The sequence below is a fragment of the Erithacus rubecula genome (genome assembly GCF_903797595.1).
Source record: "Erithacus rubecula genome assembly, chromosome: 9".
NCBI lineage: Eukaryota > Metazoa > Chordata > Aves > Passeriformes > Muscicapidae > Erithacus > Erithacus rubecula.
In genome coordinates, this window is record NC_136660.1 from 17,876,209 (window position 1) to 17,891,440 (window position 15,232).

General features: G+C 42.9%; 1 protein-coding gene across 2 annotated transcripts in view; it reads left to right on the plus strand.

Moving 5' to 3' along the window:
• The first annotated feature begins 2,334 nt into the window (after positions 1 to 2,334).
• LOC306805258 (cardiac-enriched FHL2-interacting protein) overlaps positions 2,335 to 15,232 on the plus strand; it is a 39,927-nt gene continuing 27,029 nt past the window's right edge. Inside the window, exon 1 of one of the 2 annotated variants that reach the window (XM_079312869.1) lies at positions 2,335 to 2,427. The gene's annotated coding sequence lies outside the window, so the exon portion shown is untranslated. Of the gene's footprint in view, positions 2,428 to 2,935; positions 2,956 to 15,232 lie in introns of those variants that run through there. The other variant, XM_079312870.1, reaches the window with a different exon arrangement.

Here is a 15,232-nt window from a genome sequence, read left to right on the forward strand (position 1 = left end):
TGTGAGTAATTGTATATAATATAATCCTAAATGATTTTTCTTCTGTAATTTCATTAGAGTTTAGAAATTTAATTAGATTTTGAATCACTCTGAAATAAAGTAGCAAAACACCCAGAGACTAAGTGCAGTGGTTATTTTGTCCTCTGAGGCCAGAATTCTTGGTCTCAAATTGGCATGTGTTCATTAGGAGGAAGTTTGCAGAAGTTCTTGATATATTATTGTCTTTCAGAATGGACTCTGAATAGGTCTTTGGAGAGCATTAGAGGAGCACACAATTATTATACAGACTCTTTTTGAGGTTTAAGATCATCTGCCTTTCATATACTTAATAAAAATACGCCTCTAAAGTTGTTTAAGAAACTGTGGAGATAGGAAAGATGCTACTCCAGTGCCTCAGTGCTCTTCCTGGTTTATTAGCAACTCCAGTACCTGTGTATGATGATACAGAGAGGAGTTGTTTGCTTTACTTTAATGATTAGGTAGGTTTATGGGTTTTTTTATTGCTACACATATGAACTGTCATGGTGACTGTAATTAGAGACACACTAAAATGCTGTTCCTTCTACTCCATCTGAGGTTCAAAAGAAATCTGTCCTGACCAACTTTCATTCTTTGTGGAATTCATTCTATAGGCATAACATGGACTCAGATGGCAGTGAGCAGCATGAAGCAAAGACCAGTGCAGCAGCTGATGATAGCATGAGGTGCCAAGATAGTTGTGGGTTCAAAAAGGAGATTCTCTTAAAAAATTAAAAAAACAAATGTTGTGAAATGAAGAATTTCAGCAGGACAAATCAGACAGACAAATATAAAAAAAGCTTTCTCAATAATGGCAAGCCAACCCTTTTTGAAAAGGAAGTAGTAACTCCAATGCAATGGGATGTATGTCAGTCCCAAAGAGAAAAATCAAAAATAAACACCCCAGGTGAGCAGAATATTCTGTTACAGACTGACCCATGCAAACATTGCTGGCTGACTCATGTCAAAATCCTCTTGACAGGATTCCAGCATCCTCTGCATTGGCCACTTGAGCCAGACATGGAGTGAAACAATTCCTTGGTCTGATCCAAGGGGTCATTTCCTTTGTTTCATTAACAGCTCTTGATGAGAGCTCATCATCACACAAATCCAGTCCTCAGGCTCAAGTATATACTTTCAGAGTGTGGCCAAGTAAATCTTGGGTCCAATTGAAAAAGATTCTTGGAAAAAGGTTGAAAGACTTTGTGCTCTTTGCTTGTGGATACCAAGGGACATTATACACCCTCCATCAGCCTGGTGTGTGTGGCTGTTCCATTCCATTAACATGTCACATCACATCACGGAACAAATTGAAGGAAACATGTTCAGGCTGGCTACTGCCAAAAAATCAAGTTGGCTTTGCTGTGGGCATCCAGAACAAATGGAAACTATGCTTGAAAACTCACAGCTGCTCTTCCTTTGCTATTTTCTCCATCATCCCCTCTGTCAGGACTCTGAGCTGCTGGGACAACTGTAGGGGATTGCACATTGCAGCAAGCAGCAGAATCACAGATGTTGGGTGTGTTAACAAAGGGAAGCATGCCTGCACCAGTTATTTAATGCTTTTCTCCCTTGGCATTCAGGAATACTGTGGGAAACCATTTGTCACTCCAGTCTTGCTCCTTTTTTATTCCTCTTTCCTTTTCTGTGTAAAGGAATGTGTTATGCTACAGAGATGCTGGTACATTTTTAAAACGCATTTTCTGGATTTTACTTGAGGGACACTATAGCTTGGCCCTGTTACCAACTCAGAGAGGTGCAAGGAGGCAAAGACAAAAGCCTTGGGACAGGTACTCAGGTCTCCTGTGTACGTCAGGAAAGGAGTCTGCATCATTTGTCTCATTGCTGAAATATGAGTGAGCAACTGGAGGAGGAGATTCATCCATAGGTTTTATATTCTCTGAAGCACTACAAGTCCCTGTGGAGATACTGTAGCATTTGTAAAAGTGCCAGAGGAACCAGGATGCTACAGGAGGAAGAAACAATCCTGCAAAGCTCATGAAAAATCATTGTGGGAGAGTTTGGCTCTCTGAGCAGTGAGTTTTGGACTGGGTGACCCTAAATGAAGGGTTCCAGTATTCACTGGATGGTACTGTCTGGTCTCCTGATTATCTCAGTCACTGGAGGGGTGTTTGTTGATAAAATTCCTTTACTGAGGCAGCACTGCTGGAATTTTTCCTATGTAGGTTTTCATAGGGCATGAGCAAAACATGCCAGGCAGCCTGGCTTTGTCATTGTTGCATATTCTGATGCACTCAGCTGTGTCTTAAAATACCTTTGACGTGTATGATAACTTAGAAAGTTCCTAAGCAACCTCTGAAAATGGCTAGGTGCCTGCTCTCTGAAGGTGGTGTGTGTGGTGGAACAGCAAAATGCAGTGGCTGGGAAATTCCAGAGCAAGAGAAAAAGGTAATGTCCAATTTCCATCCAATATTCTTGCATCTCCTGTCTGTCTGTATTCTGTATAAGCATGTTGGACTTTATTAAAGGGAAACCATGGTGAGTTTCTACTAAAGAACATAGATATTGGAGTAGAAGAAACTTTTTTTGTCTCTCCCCTTTGAGGTGTAAAATAGGATTTTGAACATAATAAATCTTCCAAGAAAATAGGCTGTAGATGTGGAAAGGCTGAGCATCTTTATGAGGAATGAATTCCTGAAAAACACCAGCTGTTCCCTTGTGAGAATGTAGGTTCAGTGCTCCATAGGAGCTGTAATTCAGGTAGTTCATGTCCCTGTTATCCCCTCTTGGCTGGGTCACCCGCTGAATTGCATTCTCATGATGTGCTGTAACCAGAGAACAGAATGATCCATTGCACTGGCACAGCAAAAATTGTGTGCATCCAGGGATTTTTTTTTTTTTCTTTTGCTAGTCAATTCAACCATCAAAAGAGGGAACATGAAATGTGAGGTATGTAACTTCCACAAAAAAAGCCTGGTAAATTTCTGGGTAGAAATGTTCAGTTTGTGGTTTTGGGTGTGGGTGTGTGCATTTGTTTTAGTGATAAGGAAGTTTTTGCCAGACCAGGGCAGCTTTGACTAGTGAATAGTGGACAACTGGGCTCCTACAGCTCATTTCTATTATTCCTTGCATGTACAAACATGTTGCACTTTACTTTTGAAATCGTGTTGTCAGAAGCCATTTTTGAATGTACATAGAGCAGAGTTACTTGAACAAACCATGCAGTTCCTATCCAAATTAATTGCCACTTTCTTTATAATATGAGCAATACTAGTGACATGACATTAACTGTACATGACATAACTTCATCCCATTTCAGTGCCAACTAATATTTGTACTTACACAAGGCATTAAAGAAGCTGGGACTTCTATTGATGTAAAGCAAACATTGCATCTTTATAATAGGCGTCAGCAAGCTAATTCCCTTCTTTGGGGTAAGAATTGTGTTTTTTCTTCTTTTACATCTAACACCAAAAAGCTCTAACAGTCATTAGACATCTTCATAAACACCAGGTTAAAGTAAAACAACCATTCAACATTCATTTCCATGCAGATTTCCCCCAATACATGACATTATCTGCCTGTGAAAACAGTCCTTTTGCTGTGTGTACAGTTCTGTGGAAGGCTGAAAGCTTTCAGCCTCTGACAGAGGCTTTCAGAAATCTCATCTCTGTGTGATAGGGCTGTGCCTGCCAAAGTGAATGGAAAGATGTTTATGGACAAAGGATGAAGGGCAGTAAAATTCAAATTTAGACAGCTGAAGTAAGAGAGTTAATTATGTTACATCCCTGCTTTCTTTAAGCCCTTATATATAGATACAGGGATGTAAAAACGTGTTTTAACTCCTTCAACAGGAATTTAAGTACCTACATTAAGATAGTTAGAACCTTAGAATCTTATAGGATCTAACCTGTGTTCTGTTTCTGATGGATGTGGCCCGAAGTCTTTCCTGTGGAGGTACTGTTAATGATAGGCAATTAGCAGAAACAGCATCTCACTGCAGAGGCACTTTGCTAGTAAAATCATCACTATGCCTGATCAAGTGACAGCCAAGGCATTCAGCTTTTACTATGTACTAACGTCTGCCTACATCACAGCCCAAATTAATCTTCTGGGTGGGGTCTGAAACAAGACTGCTTTTCTCACTGAATCCTTGCAGCACCACAAGTTCTGGTCAATGCCATTCCCCTCCTTTGTCCATCTCCATGGAGCTTGCAGATTCCTACACCCCTGGTTACCCTCATATAGAGCATTTAGTGTATTAGATCAATTTGAAGACATCCTTTATAAGCTTTAGATGGTGGGCAACAAATGTGAGGTGATCACTGATGTAAATTTGGTTTTCATTTCTCTTTAGAAATCAAGACCTCGGCCATAACGTTTCTTGATTTTCTTCCCTTCTGTTTGTCACTGTCCTTGTTTATCAGTCTAAAGCATATCAGATGAACCAGATCAGGGGCAACATGGGGTTGCTTAAAGGTGTTGATGCCATAGGGGGAAGCAGCAGAACCAGCATGTGAAGTATTCAAGAGCTGACTTCGAACTATGTGAATTTGTGATATGCAAGCTGCACCAGGAAAGGGAATGTGAGGTTACTGCAGTCACTCAAGCCTGTGGAGATGTTTGTCATTCCAAAACTATGCTGTTGAGGGCTTTGGTTGAGGGGGAACATCAGGGAGGGTAAAATAGAAAGTGGAATGTAGGTTCTCAGGATTGCTATAAAGAGGCACAAGTGACATCATGACAAACTCATCTATTTCTTCCCCAGGGAAAAGGTGGAAACAGTACATATAAAATTACTCCTGATCTCTTGGTGTGAATTTTGCAGGATTTGAATAAATCTTGTCAGTGTACATGGATATAATCTTAGGTTGGGACTCCTGTGTTCAAGGGAAATCTGAAGTGCATTTCTTGGGCTCTTCTGTGGGCTTGCTGGCACCTGAGCCTGGCCCATGTCCACCAAGTCCCTTCACAGGTTCAGCTAAGCAAGGGTTTGCAGAATGAGGAGTGAGGAAGAGATCACATCTACATGTCCATGTTTTGGCTGCAGAAAATCAAAACCATCCCCTTTATGTGATGAGTATCCTTAAATGACACCATCCTGTCCTGGGATGCCAGGGAGAGAGGTCTTTGCAGAGGTGCCACCCCTGCAGCCTGTGGGGCCATTTCTGCCTACAGCTCACAGCTCTAGGTCCTGCCTAGACATTTCCAATGCCAAGACATGTCCAATGCCTCTGGACATTTTTCATGTCCGGTGATTAATTTTCACTTTTGCAGCATTTTTCCATAATTTTCTTCTCTTTGGCTGTCTAAGGAAGTCAAACCTTGATAATACCTGCCTGGAAATGCAGGCTGGGCTGGAACTGATGTCCTCTTGACTTGCTTAGATCCATTCTCATCTCTTTGGATCTTCAGTATTAATTGTCTGTTTTCTCCTTTTTTGAGCTTTGCTTTTTCCAGTCCAGTCCCTTGGATGTACTATCACCTAGCAGTGAATGCAGATGTAGGTTTTGTTCAAAATTTATTTCCCTGATGCTCAAAGATAGACAAAACTAATGAAAACTTAGTGGTGGGAAATTTCTGACTTGAAAAAGAAGATTTTTCAGTGATCCACATGTTCACATGTTCTGACACTGATAAAGGGAGGCAAGGTTCATTTGGTAGAATCATAGAATGGTTTGGCTTGAAAAGAATCTTAGAAATAATTTAATTTCAACCTTCCTGTCGTGGGCAGGGGCACCTTTCACTGGACCATGTTCCTCAGAGCCCCATCCAGCCTGACCTTGAGCACTTGCAGGGGTGGGGTATCCCCAGCTCCTCTGGGCAACTTCTTCCAGTACCTCATCAGCTCCAGTGCCTCACCTATCATGTTCCTTTGGCATTCAATTGTCTAAATCATGTAGGAAAAATTATAGTCCGAGTTGTACATGTACAGTTTAGTGTGTCACTGCTTTTGTATATAACTGTGTTTTCTCTATGACTGAAGGATTTCTAAATTTCTCAAGTCACCAGTAGGACCCTGATCCAGCATTTAGACAAGATTAGTAAAATTACAAAGTATCTTTTGTATTTCAGGACTCTCCCCCATGAAAGCCTTTGTGATCAGCATTAAGAGGGCATTCCTTCACCCTGGCAGCCTCTGCTGGAGTGAAATACAAGCCCTCTTACCAGCACTCACCATGGATAATTCACAGCTCAGTTGGGGCTTCAGCATTTACTTGAAGTTGCAAGGATGCAAGGCTTAGGGAAGTCCAGTCTGATCATTATTTCCTTCTCAGATAAATCTCCCTGGAAGGACAGTTAGGTTAGTATAGTCCCTGGCTTCTGTGTGAAGCTAGTAGAAGGGTTTGAGGGGTGGGGATGTTGGGAGGCTATGGGATGGGAATGACAGTATCAGAAGTGTGAAGATTTAAATAGCTGTAGGAGGATGCTGGTGACCACAGAATAGGAGCAGGGACAATTTTGGCTACAGCAAAAATGACATGACCAGTTAAAGGAGAAAGGAAATGCAAAACTGAGGGTCTCACTTAAATTACAGACCATAAAGTGGCATGCCCAGGGATGGGCATGCAGGGACTGATGCTAAACAAGCAGGTATATTTTGTGAAGCATATTTGAGGGCTCTTAGGCTAAGAAAATTTTAGATGAAGTTTCAAATGTCAGGTCAGACAAGGGGACAGAGTTGTAGCATAGCAGCAATGTTAGTCTGAGCAGAGCCAGTAAAAGGGCTCAGCTCATTCTACAGGGCTACAAAGCTCAGGCAGCATTTCCCAAAGAAGCCCTGTAGCAATCAGGTGCCTCTTGCAGTTGCATCCCATGGACTGTGTGTCCATATCTCCTTGGGTCTACAGACTATCCTCTTCTCTTCAGTGAATTCTTGCTATCCCACTCGGTGTGATAAAAGAAACTGCTAAAACTGGAGGCTGCTGAGTGCTATGCTGCCTCTATTCAAATCTCTAATGAGCTCCTCCTTGTAGCTCTAGGTTTAATTAGTTTTCATTGCAATATTAATGATCCAAACAAACCATTTTAACTTTCCTGTTGCACAGCTGGAATCTTCTTATTTAGTATTGTACTCTGTAAGGGAATCACACCAACTTCCTTTCCCCTCCCCCATTTCTGCCATTAATATGCATTAAAATCACAATCTCACTGCCACAGAATTTCAGACCTGCTATAAAACTCTAATAATTTCTAAAAATGGCAAAGCTGAGCTAATGACAGAGCCTTATCCAAATAATACAAAGATAGATTTCTCCTAGATTCTGATGAAAGTCATGATTAATACTTCATTTATTTATTTACAGTCTATCAGCATTTACAAAGATTTGTTCATTCCTTTGAGTATACGTAAAATTTCTCTTGAATCCCACAGTATTAGAGCAGAAATGTCTAATCTGTCAATCTTCAGCAAAAATTTTCCTCTCAGTAGAAGGGTCTGCTCTGCCCTTCCCAGTCTAGGTCTGAAGACTGCACACCTCAAAGTCTTCTTCTATCACAATGGACTAGGTGCATCTCACATTTCCCTCTGAAATCCCTCTTAGTGAAGATTTAGAGGAGAGTCCTTTTCTTACTCTCTGGTGTGTTTCACCTCCTGCACTCACTGTGACTTGTGGAGGCTGAAATAAATTGGACTGTAGATAATCTGTGTATCTTCCTGTTGAAGGATGCTAGATAAGACTAGACTCTCTGAAGGACTGATGTGGAATTTTGCAGGTACCTGCTTCTTTCTAAGCCATAGAAATAATGGAAAAGTTAGTAGCAAGAGAGTTCCAGAGTTTCTTGCTTAAACTCCTCCTCAGAGCTAGTCTGTTGCTGTCACCAGGTGTGGTCAGTTTTGGCTTTGTCCTGTTTAGAAATGGATGTTTTCTAGAGCCTGAAGAGCTGTGCTGTGCAGAGAGGCTGTCAGCAGCTGGATAAAAGGATTTGCCAGCCATACTGCACAAGAGAGGTCCAGATACAACTGTGAAAGTGCAAAAGGGATTCAGTACCACTTGCAAAAAGTGATTTTCATTGGGATTTACTCTCCTAAGTGTTCACATTGAAAATAGGACCTTGGAGTGTGCCCATGAAGATAAAGAAATGCTGTGTGATTGCTTGCTTTGTCATTGCCTGCAGGGTCCAAGTTCAAGACAAGTGATTGTTGATTGCAGAGCAGCATCCCCATGACCCATGGAGTGGAGAGCTGGAGGTGCCTCCCCTGAGCCCCCCAGCTCTGGGGGCTGATGGAGGCAGGGTTTCCTCCTCATGACCCCAACCTGCCCCTTCCCCAAGAGGGCTGTCCTCACAGAGCACTTTTCTTTAGGAAAGTCATGGGAGCTTAATTCACAATCCTAGCATTAAATCAAGCATTTGTGGTACTGAAGATTTGTTTGAAAACTAAAGCAATTCAGTGAATGCAGGAAAGTAGCTGGATCATCAAGGTCCCTGGCTGCTGCTGGTGTTGGGAGAATCATCCAGGAGAGAGGTTGGGTACTGAGGTTCAAGACTTCACTCAGGGGCCCCAAGGTTTCTCCAGCTGTATAGTAGTGTAAAAATAAAAATCTCCAGTTCCATCTATCTGTGTAAAATACCATTTCTTTTTCTGCCTGCCTAGCTTCCTGAATAGAGACTTTTAGTGTGTGGGTATCCTGACTCATTGACTTCATGGCCCCTTTCTTAAATTCTGTGATCTCACAGGGGAAAGACTTTTCTCTGTAGCATCAGTTTTTTGAAGATTCGTATCAGTGAGCTGATTGCACTGATGCTCTAGTGCTTACATTCATTTGTTGAATGCAAGGGTGAATGGTGATGACAAAAGCACATTGTTAACAGCTGACAGGTATTTGTCCAGACTGCTCCTGCAGAAAAGTTGTAACCTTGTGGGAGAAAACAGGAGGATGTGTTATCCCTTCAGGAATCGTGAGAGTGGATGGGGTAGAGGAGCACCAGGGAAATGAAGGATGCTATCTCCTTGCTCATCTGCAGGAAGTGGAGATTAGCTTCAGATGCACTGAAAGCATTGTCAGCCATATCCTGACAGTGTGACAGGGTTACACAGCCTGCAGCCACAGGAATGTGTGGCACCATGGAGGATACAGGGAGCACAGCTCCTGGCTGGGCTGTGCCCAGCTTGGGCAGCACACCATCAAGAAAGAAATATAACAGCAACAGGGAGATAACTTCCCTGAGGTTTCATGTCACCAGAATTGTCTTTAGAGTTCTGTTGCAGTTAACAATACCAAAGCATAAATAATGAGCAGTTTAAATGCACTTCTTACTCTAAATGCAACTGTTATTTAAGATTAAAATTGGTAAGATCTCTTATCACTGTCAGCTAACCACAGCTCACCACACAAATATCTCCCTTGCTTGGTTTCCAGGGACTCACTGTCTTCCCTTGGCTGCCAACATGACTAGGTGTGGTTTCTTCCTAACTCAGTTCCTCCAGATAGATGAAGTTTAGTTTAAGTTCTTATCAGGACTTTCAGTCTGTTCTGCTTCTTCAGAGTCACACCTGGGGCATCCAAAGAGGCAGCAAGATCCACAGAGGGGAGATGGGGCATTAATGTTAAGCCAGAAAACTGCTGGGCAGTAACAGCCTCAGTGGCTTGGCAGCAATCAGCACAGCACGTGTAATTGCAGCTTCAGTGACCTGCTCTGCTCTTTCTTCAGCCTGTAGCCCTTAGTCAAAACACTGCTGTAAAGCTAAAATCAAAGTGATTATACCACTTAATCACAGTGGTTATACCTGCTTTAATGGAATCGTTTTCTAAATTAAATTAAATTGCTGTTCAAAGTGTACTTCTTTCAGTGATAGAAATGTGATTTTATCTCTTTCTATTCCTCGAATCTCTGTAAAACTGAAACACCTAAGATGAGACAGCTTCATGTGTCTCCATATCTGGCCATTTCCACTAAAACTAAGCCAACTTTTGATAGCAAAATGTAGGTTTTTCAGTGATATTTAAATTCAGAGCCTTATTTAATTTATTGCTTCCAAACTAAATCACATGGCACTTAGAGAAACATTATTTTATCTCATACCTGAGCACATCTTTCATTGCTGGTGGGGCTGGCAGCATCTCTTGAAGACAGACTTCAGGAGAGCAGATGCTTTATGGTATTTCTGTTTGCTTGGAACTTTGAATCTTTGCAACACCAGCCAGCTTCAGAATTTTCTTCAGCATCTGTGAATGTGACTCATGGCTTTGGGGGGACTGAGGTCTGACAGCCTTATGTAGAAAGCATTTAATGGCACTTTTCTCCCTTTAAATGAAAGAATAATTTCTTGTACTGAAACAATTGTAAAAATTGATATGTTTTGGGCATAAGTTGGTGTTGCTGCATTAAATGCTGAATCTTTTGTCTCCCCATAGAAGCATGAGGTCCAGCAACTTTGCCTTAGGTACAGGCACACTGAAAGAGAAAATTGCAGAAAGTCACCTGCAATTTCAGCAAGGGCATTTCTGAAGACTAACAGTGCTGCAGGAACTAGGTGCATTTATGGTTGGTCATGAATAAATAACAATTATATTAAAGGTGTAGGGTTGACTGGGCAGGCTTCCTATTCTAGAATTGGAATCTCCCCTTAAAATCTTCAGCCATTTGTCTTGTGATCGAAAGCTGCATGATGTTTCCACATTGGAGCTCATTGCAGGGAAAAGCTTAAAGCTGTCAGTTGTTCCAAAAGCTAATGGAGACATTAAAAATATAGCAGCTTACTGGGGAGAAAACAGGGTGTGTGGGGAACACGTGTTACTAGCATATGCTGTAACTGGACTGTAAGTGGTCTCCACATATTCATGAATGATGGCTGACCTCTACTCTGCTAGGGCACATGTGTGCACGTCCATCACGACAACACACTCTGAACTTACTCCATCCCAGGCTCTTGGGAACATAATCCCCATATCTGTCTCCAAATATAGCTCTGGTCTGCAGTATAAGGCAGTGGGGAGAGCTGCTGCACCGAGGAGCCATTTGGGAGCTGCTGCAGTGATATCCACAGAGATCTCTGTGCCTGCTTGATGACCTTCTTCACTAAGAGGCAAATGTCTGCAGCTTGTAAAAGAAAAAGATGCCTCTGAATGCCTTTCCACTTTTAAAAGCTCCTCAGTGCGGGCTCAGCAGAGCAAGTGGAACCCACAAGTGGCAGTGCTTACTGTGCCTGTACTGTATGAATGCTTGCAGCCATACATCTGCAAGGGAGGCTTGTCCCAAGCAGGGGACAGGGAATAATTCCTGGAGCTGCCTCCAACCTAGAGCTAGAGCTTTGACCTGAGCCAAACCACTAACTAGAACCTGTTTCAAAGTGTCAGATCCTCTGGAAATAAGACCAGTAACACCTCTCTGCCTCAGTGTCTTCCTTTTCAATCTGTTTGTAAAGCAAGACCACAGAGCAGGTCCCAAGGGATTGGGAAAGACTCATTCATTTGTATTTAAAAAACATCAGGATCCTTGGAGAAAAGTTCCTTATTAGAGCAATAATGAATACAAAAGATTATAACAATTCTGTTATCACTGGGAAATTGCAGGGATTTGGTCAGCATCACTTGACTATAGCTTTATTTGTCCTGTGGATTGCAACAAAAGAACAAATCATCGTCTCTAAGTATTTTTGAATATGGAGGATGAAAATTATATATTGCAGTCTTTTAGAAGAAAATTAAAACTTTAACTCTGAGGTGTGTGTAATAAAATGGCACTTTAATTCTCTAGTGAGCCATGCAGGCTTCTTCTGTTAATTTATTCACTTCTTTTCTTTTTGTGCTTCATGTAATATTTTGAAGTTATTAATGTGGCAATATATTTGACCACAAAAACCTGCCTTCTAGTGTTGTTGAGATCATGAATTAACTCCACAATGGAAGGCATTTCTGACTTCAAGGCAAAGAGATCGTGCTTGGGATAAAATTATTACTAACATGACAGATATGCAAGATCTTCTAGCAGAAGGTTTTCCCATGTCTTGCCATGATATTTATGTAGGCTTATGTCTGTCAAGCCTGTGGGACTCCAGCTGTCAGGATTGTGTCTCTGTAGTGCAGACACCTCACCTGAGCTGCTGGGACACAGCACAATTCCCCCTGAATCTCTGATGTGCTTGGGAGACCTTCCAGTGCCCAGGGAGGGTGCAAGGTGCCAGGTTGAGTCTCTGCATCACAGTACAGCACACACTGCAAAATCCACTAGGTAGGGAGGCACCTCAGCCCTTAAATGACTCGTATGTCATCTGTCTCAGCTGGGTAACCCAAAACCCAGCAGCAGCCAGCAGAAAGAAAATTGGTGGGATGAGTTCAGTTCAGTGCAATCTAAACCACATCTTCATAATTCTACAAATACTTCCAGAACTAAGATGTGGTCCTAGAAATACCCCATCTATTTCATTTGTACCTCTGATCTGCATCATCAAAGGCTGACACTGCCCCTTGTAGTGGTTGAAGCATGAAGTCCTGACTTACCAGTGCCAGACTAGGTTGTAGGTACCTTTTCTGATCATTCTGTTATCCCCATGTTTAGGAACTCCTCGGACTCATCCTGCATCAGTGGTACATTTACACTGAATGTGCAGTGCAATTAATGGGTACAAGTTCAGCACTCCCTCTCTGTAGGGTTTTGGCAATAACAGAAAAAAATTGGAAAGAAAACAGGGTTTTATTAGGGGTAGTTGCTAGGATTAATATCAGGCACGAGGAATGGGAGTAGTTAAGGAGAAGCTAAGCTGAACTGTGTATTCTACACACAGCATCAGGAATTACTGATCCCTTGGCTCTGCTATGGATGTAGCACACACTCCTGGGGCAGCCTGGAGAGGCTGTCTGGGCAGAGCTGTATGGAGCAGGATTCTCCAAAAGGCTTTTCTCAAGCACAGCATTGCTGTGTTGGCTCTGGAATGTGACTCCTTGCTGGTGGGCTGCACTCATGCCTCCAAAATGTCTGCTTCATGCTCAGTGGTTAGAAAGGCACACAGAACACTGGAAAAGGGGCCAAGAATAGTATTGTGTCCCCACATAAATCTGTTCTGACTAGTCTATGGTGATTGCTGTCACCTCAAAGCAGTTGTAGGTGTAGTTTAAAGAAGGTCCAGAGAGTAGAAGTGTACAGAAATGCAGAATATTTTCTTCCATCAGAAAGACCATGAGCTCCAGTGCTGTTGTGTGAGTCTTCACTTGATACCTGAGCTGGCTGACTCTTGGCACAAGCAAAAGAGTGTTTGGTTGGTGCTGTCTTTGCCAGAGGATGGGCAGGGGCAGGTTTCATCACCCTAACCCTTTGCTGGACTTCTTCTGGAGAAGATTGAGATAAAGTTAAGGTGAATTTTTTACTCAGTGAAGAAGAGTTGAACTATAACTCCTCACTCCCCCCACTGCTTGCAGGGAGAGAGCTGCTGAAGTGGGGTTAAGCCATGGCCACCCTCCCCTCTGGCCTCCAATCCTTGTGCTCAGCACACTGAGAGCTGAGCACATGCACTTTTTACAGAGCTGTCAAATAAACAGTGAAAGGAAACAGACTTCAAGACTCATTTAACTGGAAAAGATCACTGTCTTTTTTGTTAAAGGCAGTGCTTGCTTGTCACTGCTGCCAGCAGCAGGGCTCTGCCCAGAAGGCCCTTTAGGAGCTGGCTGTGTTGGGGGGAGCTGAGAGGTTGTGATGCAGCACCTGAGTGCTGGCAGCCTGGGCCAGGGGGGTCAGCCCTGGGTATCTGCCAGCAGCACTGAGCCTGGCTCACTGCAGGCACCATGGCCCAGCCATCTCACACTGTGCTGGGGCAAGGGGCTGTTGGTACAGGCAGATTTCCTCTATGCAGACCACTGGGTATCTCCTTGGTTCTACTGGCTGGGGGAAATGCTGTTTCCTGACTCATTATGAAATGAAACACAACCTGCTCTGCATGTGTGAGCTCATTACTGGTGAGGGCTGGCACCCTGCTCAAATGTGCCAGCAGTTTCAGTGTCCACCACCTCTCTCCCTCTTTGCAGCCTGGCTCTGAAGTTCTGGTGGGTTGCAGAGGTCAGGAATGACACTCATGTCTCAGGGCAAAAGTTTAGGGCAAAGGCTGGTTGGGGTGTGGTGCATGCCCAGCACCAGGGGCAGGACAGGGCTGTGCTCAGGGCTTCTCCAGCAGGGTGACAGCTCAGCATGGTTTGCTTTGGAAGGCTGGAAGGAAGTCACTTAGAGGAGAATACTTTATTTGTTTAGGTGCCTTTGACTGGATCCTCTGCAATCTCAATCTGCTCGTATTTTCTTCTGGAAAATTCACAACGCATATACAGATATAGAACCAGACCTGCAAATTTTAGAGGGAAAGCAATGACTTTTCTTGTACTGCTGCTCCTAGTTTTGCCTTAATTATTTTCTTAATTTTTTAGGATTTCCTCACTATTCCTACTCCCTTTAAATCTCCTCTGGTATGTACTTCATTTGTATTTCCTTGATCAAGGCATCTCAGTGATTGCTGAGTTTCTGTCCCCATTCTAGGGTCAAAGTCCTGCCCCCTGTCCTCAGCTCCCTCAGAGCTTGGTGCCTGGGCTAAGCCACTCCACTCAGGAAGGCTTCCTCTCTTGTTTGCCAGCTCTCCTGAGATTGTGATTCTTCCTTTCAGGCATTTCAGACATCCCAGAGGTGTCTGCTGATCTCCAGGGACGAGGAGGAAAGGAGCTCCAGGAAAGGAGCCAAGATCAGTTTAAACTTGCAAAAGGCGAGCAGTGAGTGTGATGGATCCACTGGATCTCACCTTCTTGCTCCTACAGGATATTTGGCACTAGAGCTTTTCTCTACCTCACTTTGTGAACTATTCCTGCATCCAATACTGAAGCAAGTGTTCTTAAGTGTCTCTGTCCCCTGAGGGTGAATTGTTGCTTTCGTGTGCCCTCCCAATAATAATAAATAATATCTTCTATTTATAGAGCTTCAAAGTTTCCCAAAGAGCCACCTTGGGGATGGAACATACCAACAGTTAGTGCATAGCAACCCTAGACAACAGCTTAAGACATATGAATGTATCTAGTTGAAGCTGAAGCTGAGATTTCTTTTGGCAGGAGATAATTGCAAACGTTATTAATTATTATTGTTGTTGTTTATGCAGCTCTGGACTCAAGAGCAATAGGCACTTTTAAAATACTACCAGCAGGTAGAAAAAAGCACAGAAATATTACAATCATACCACAGTAATTTGCAGAAGGCAGAATGTGCTAGTAAATGTCGTCCCTTGGAGGCTTTTCCATCTAGGACTCAGCATAAGCAATTGAATAGACCATGATGGCAGAAGAGG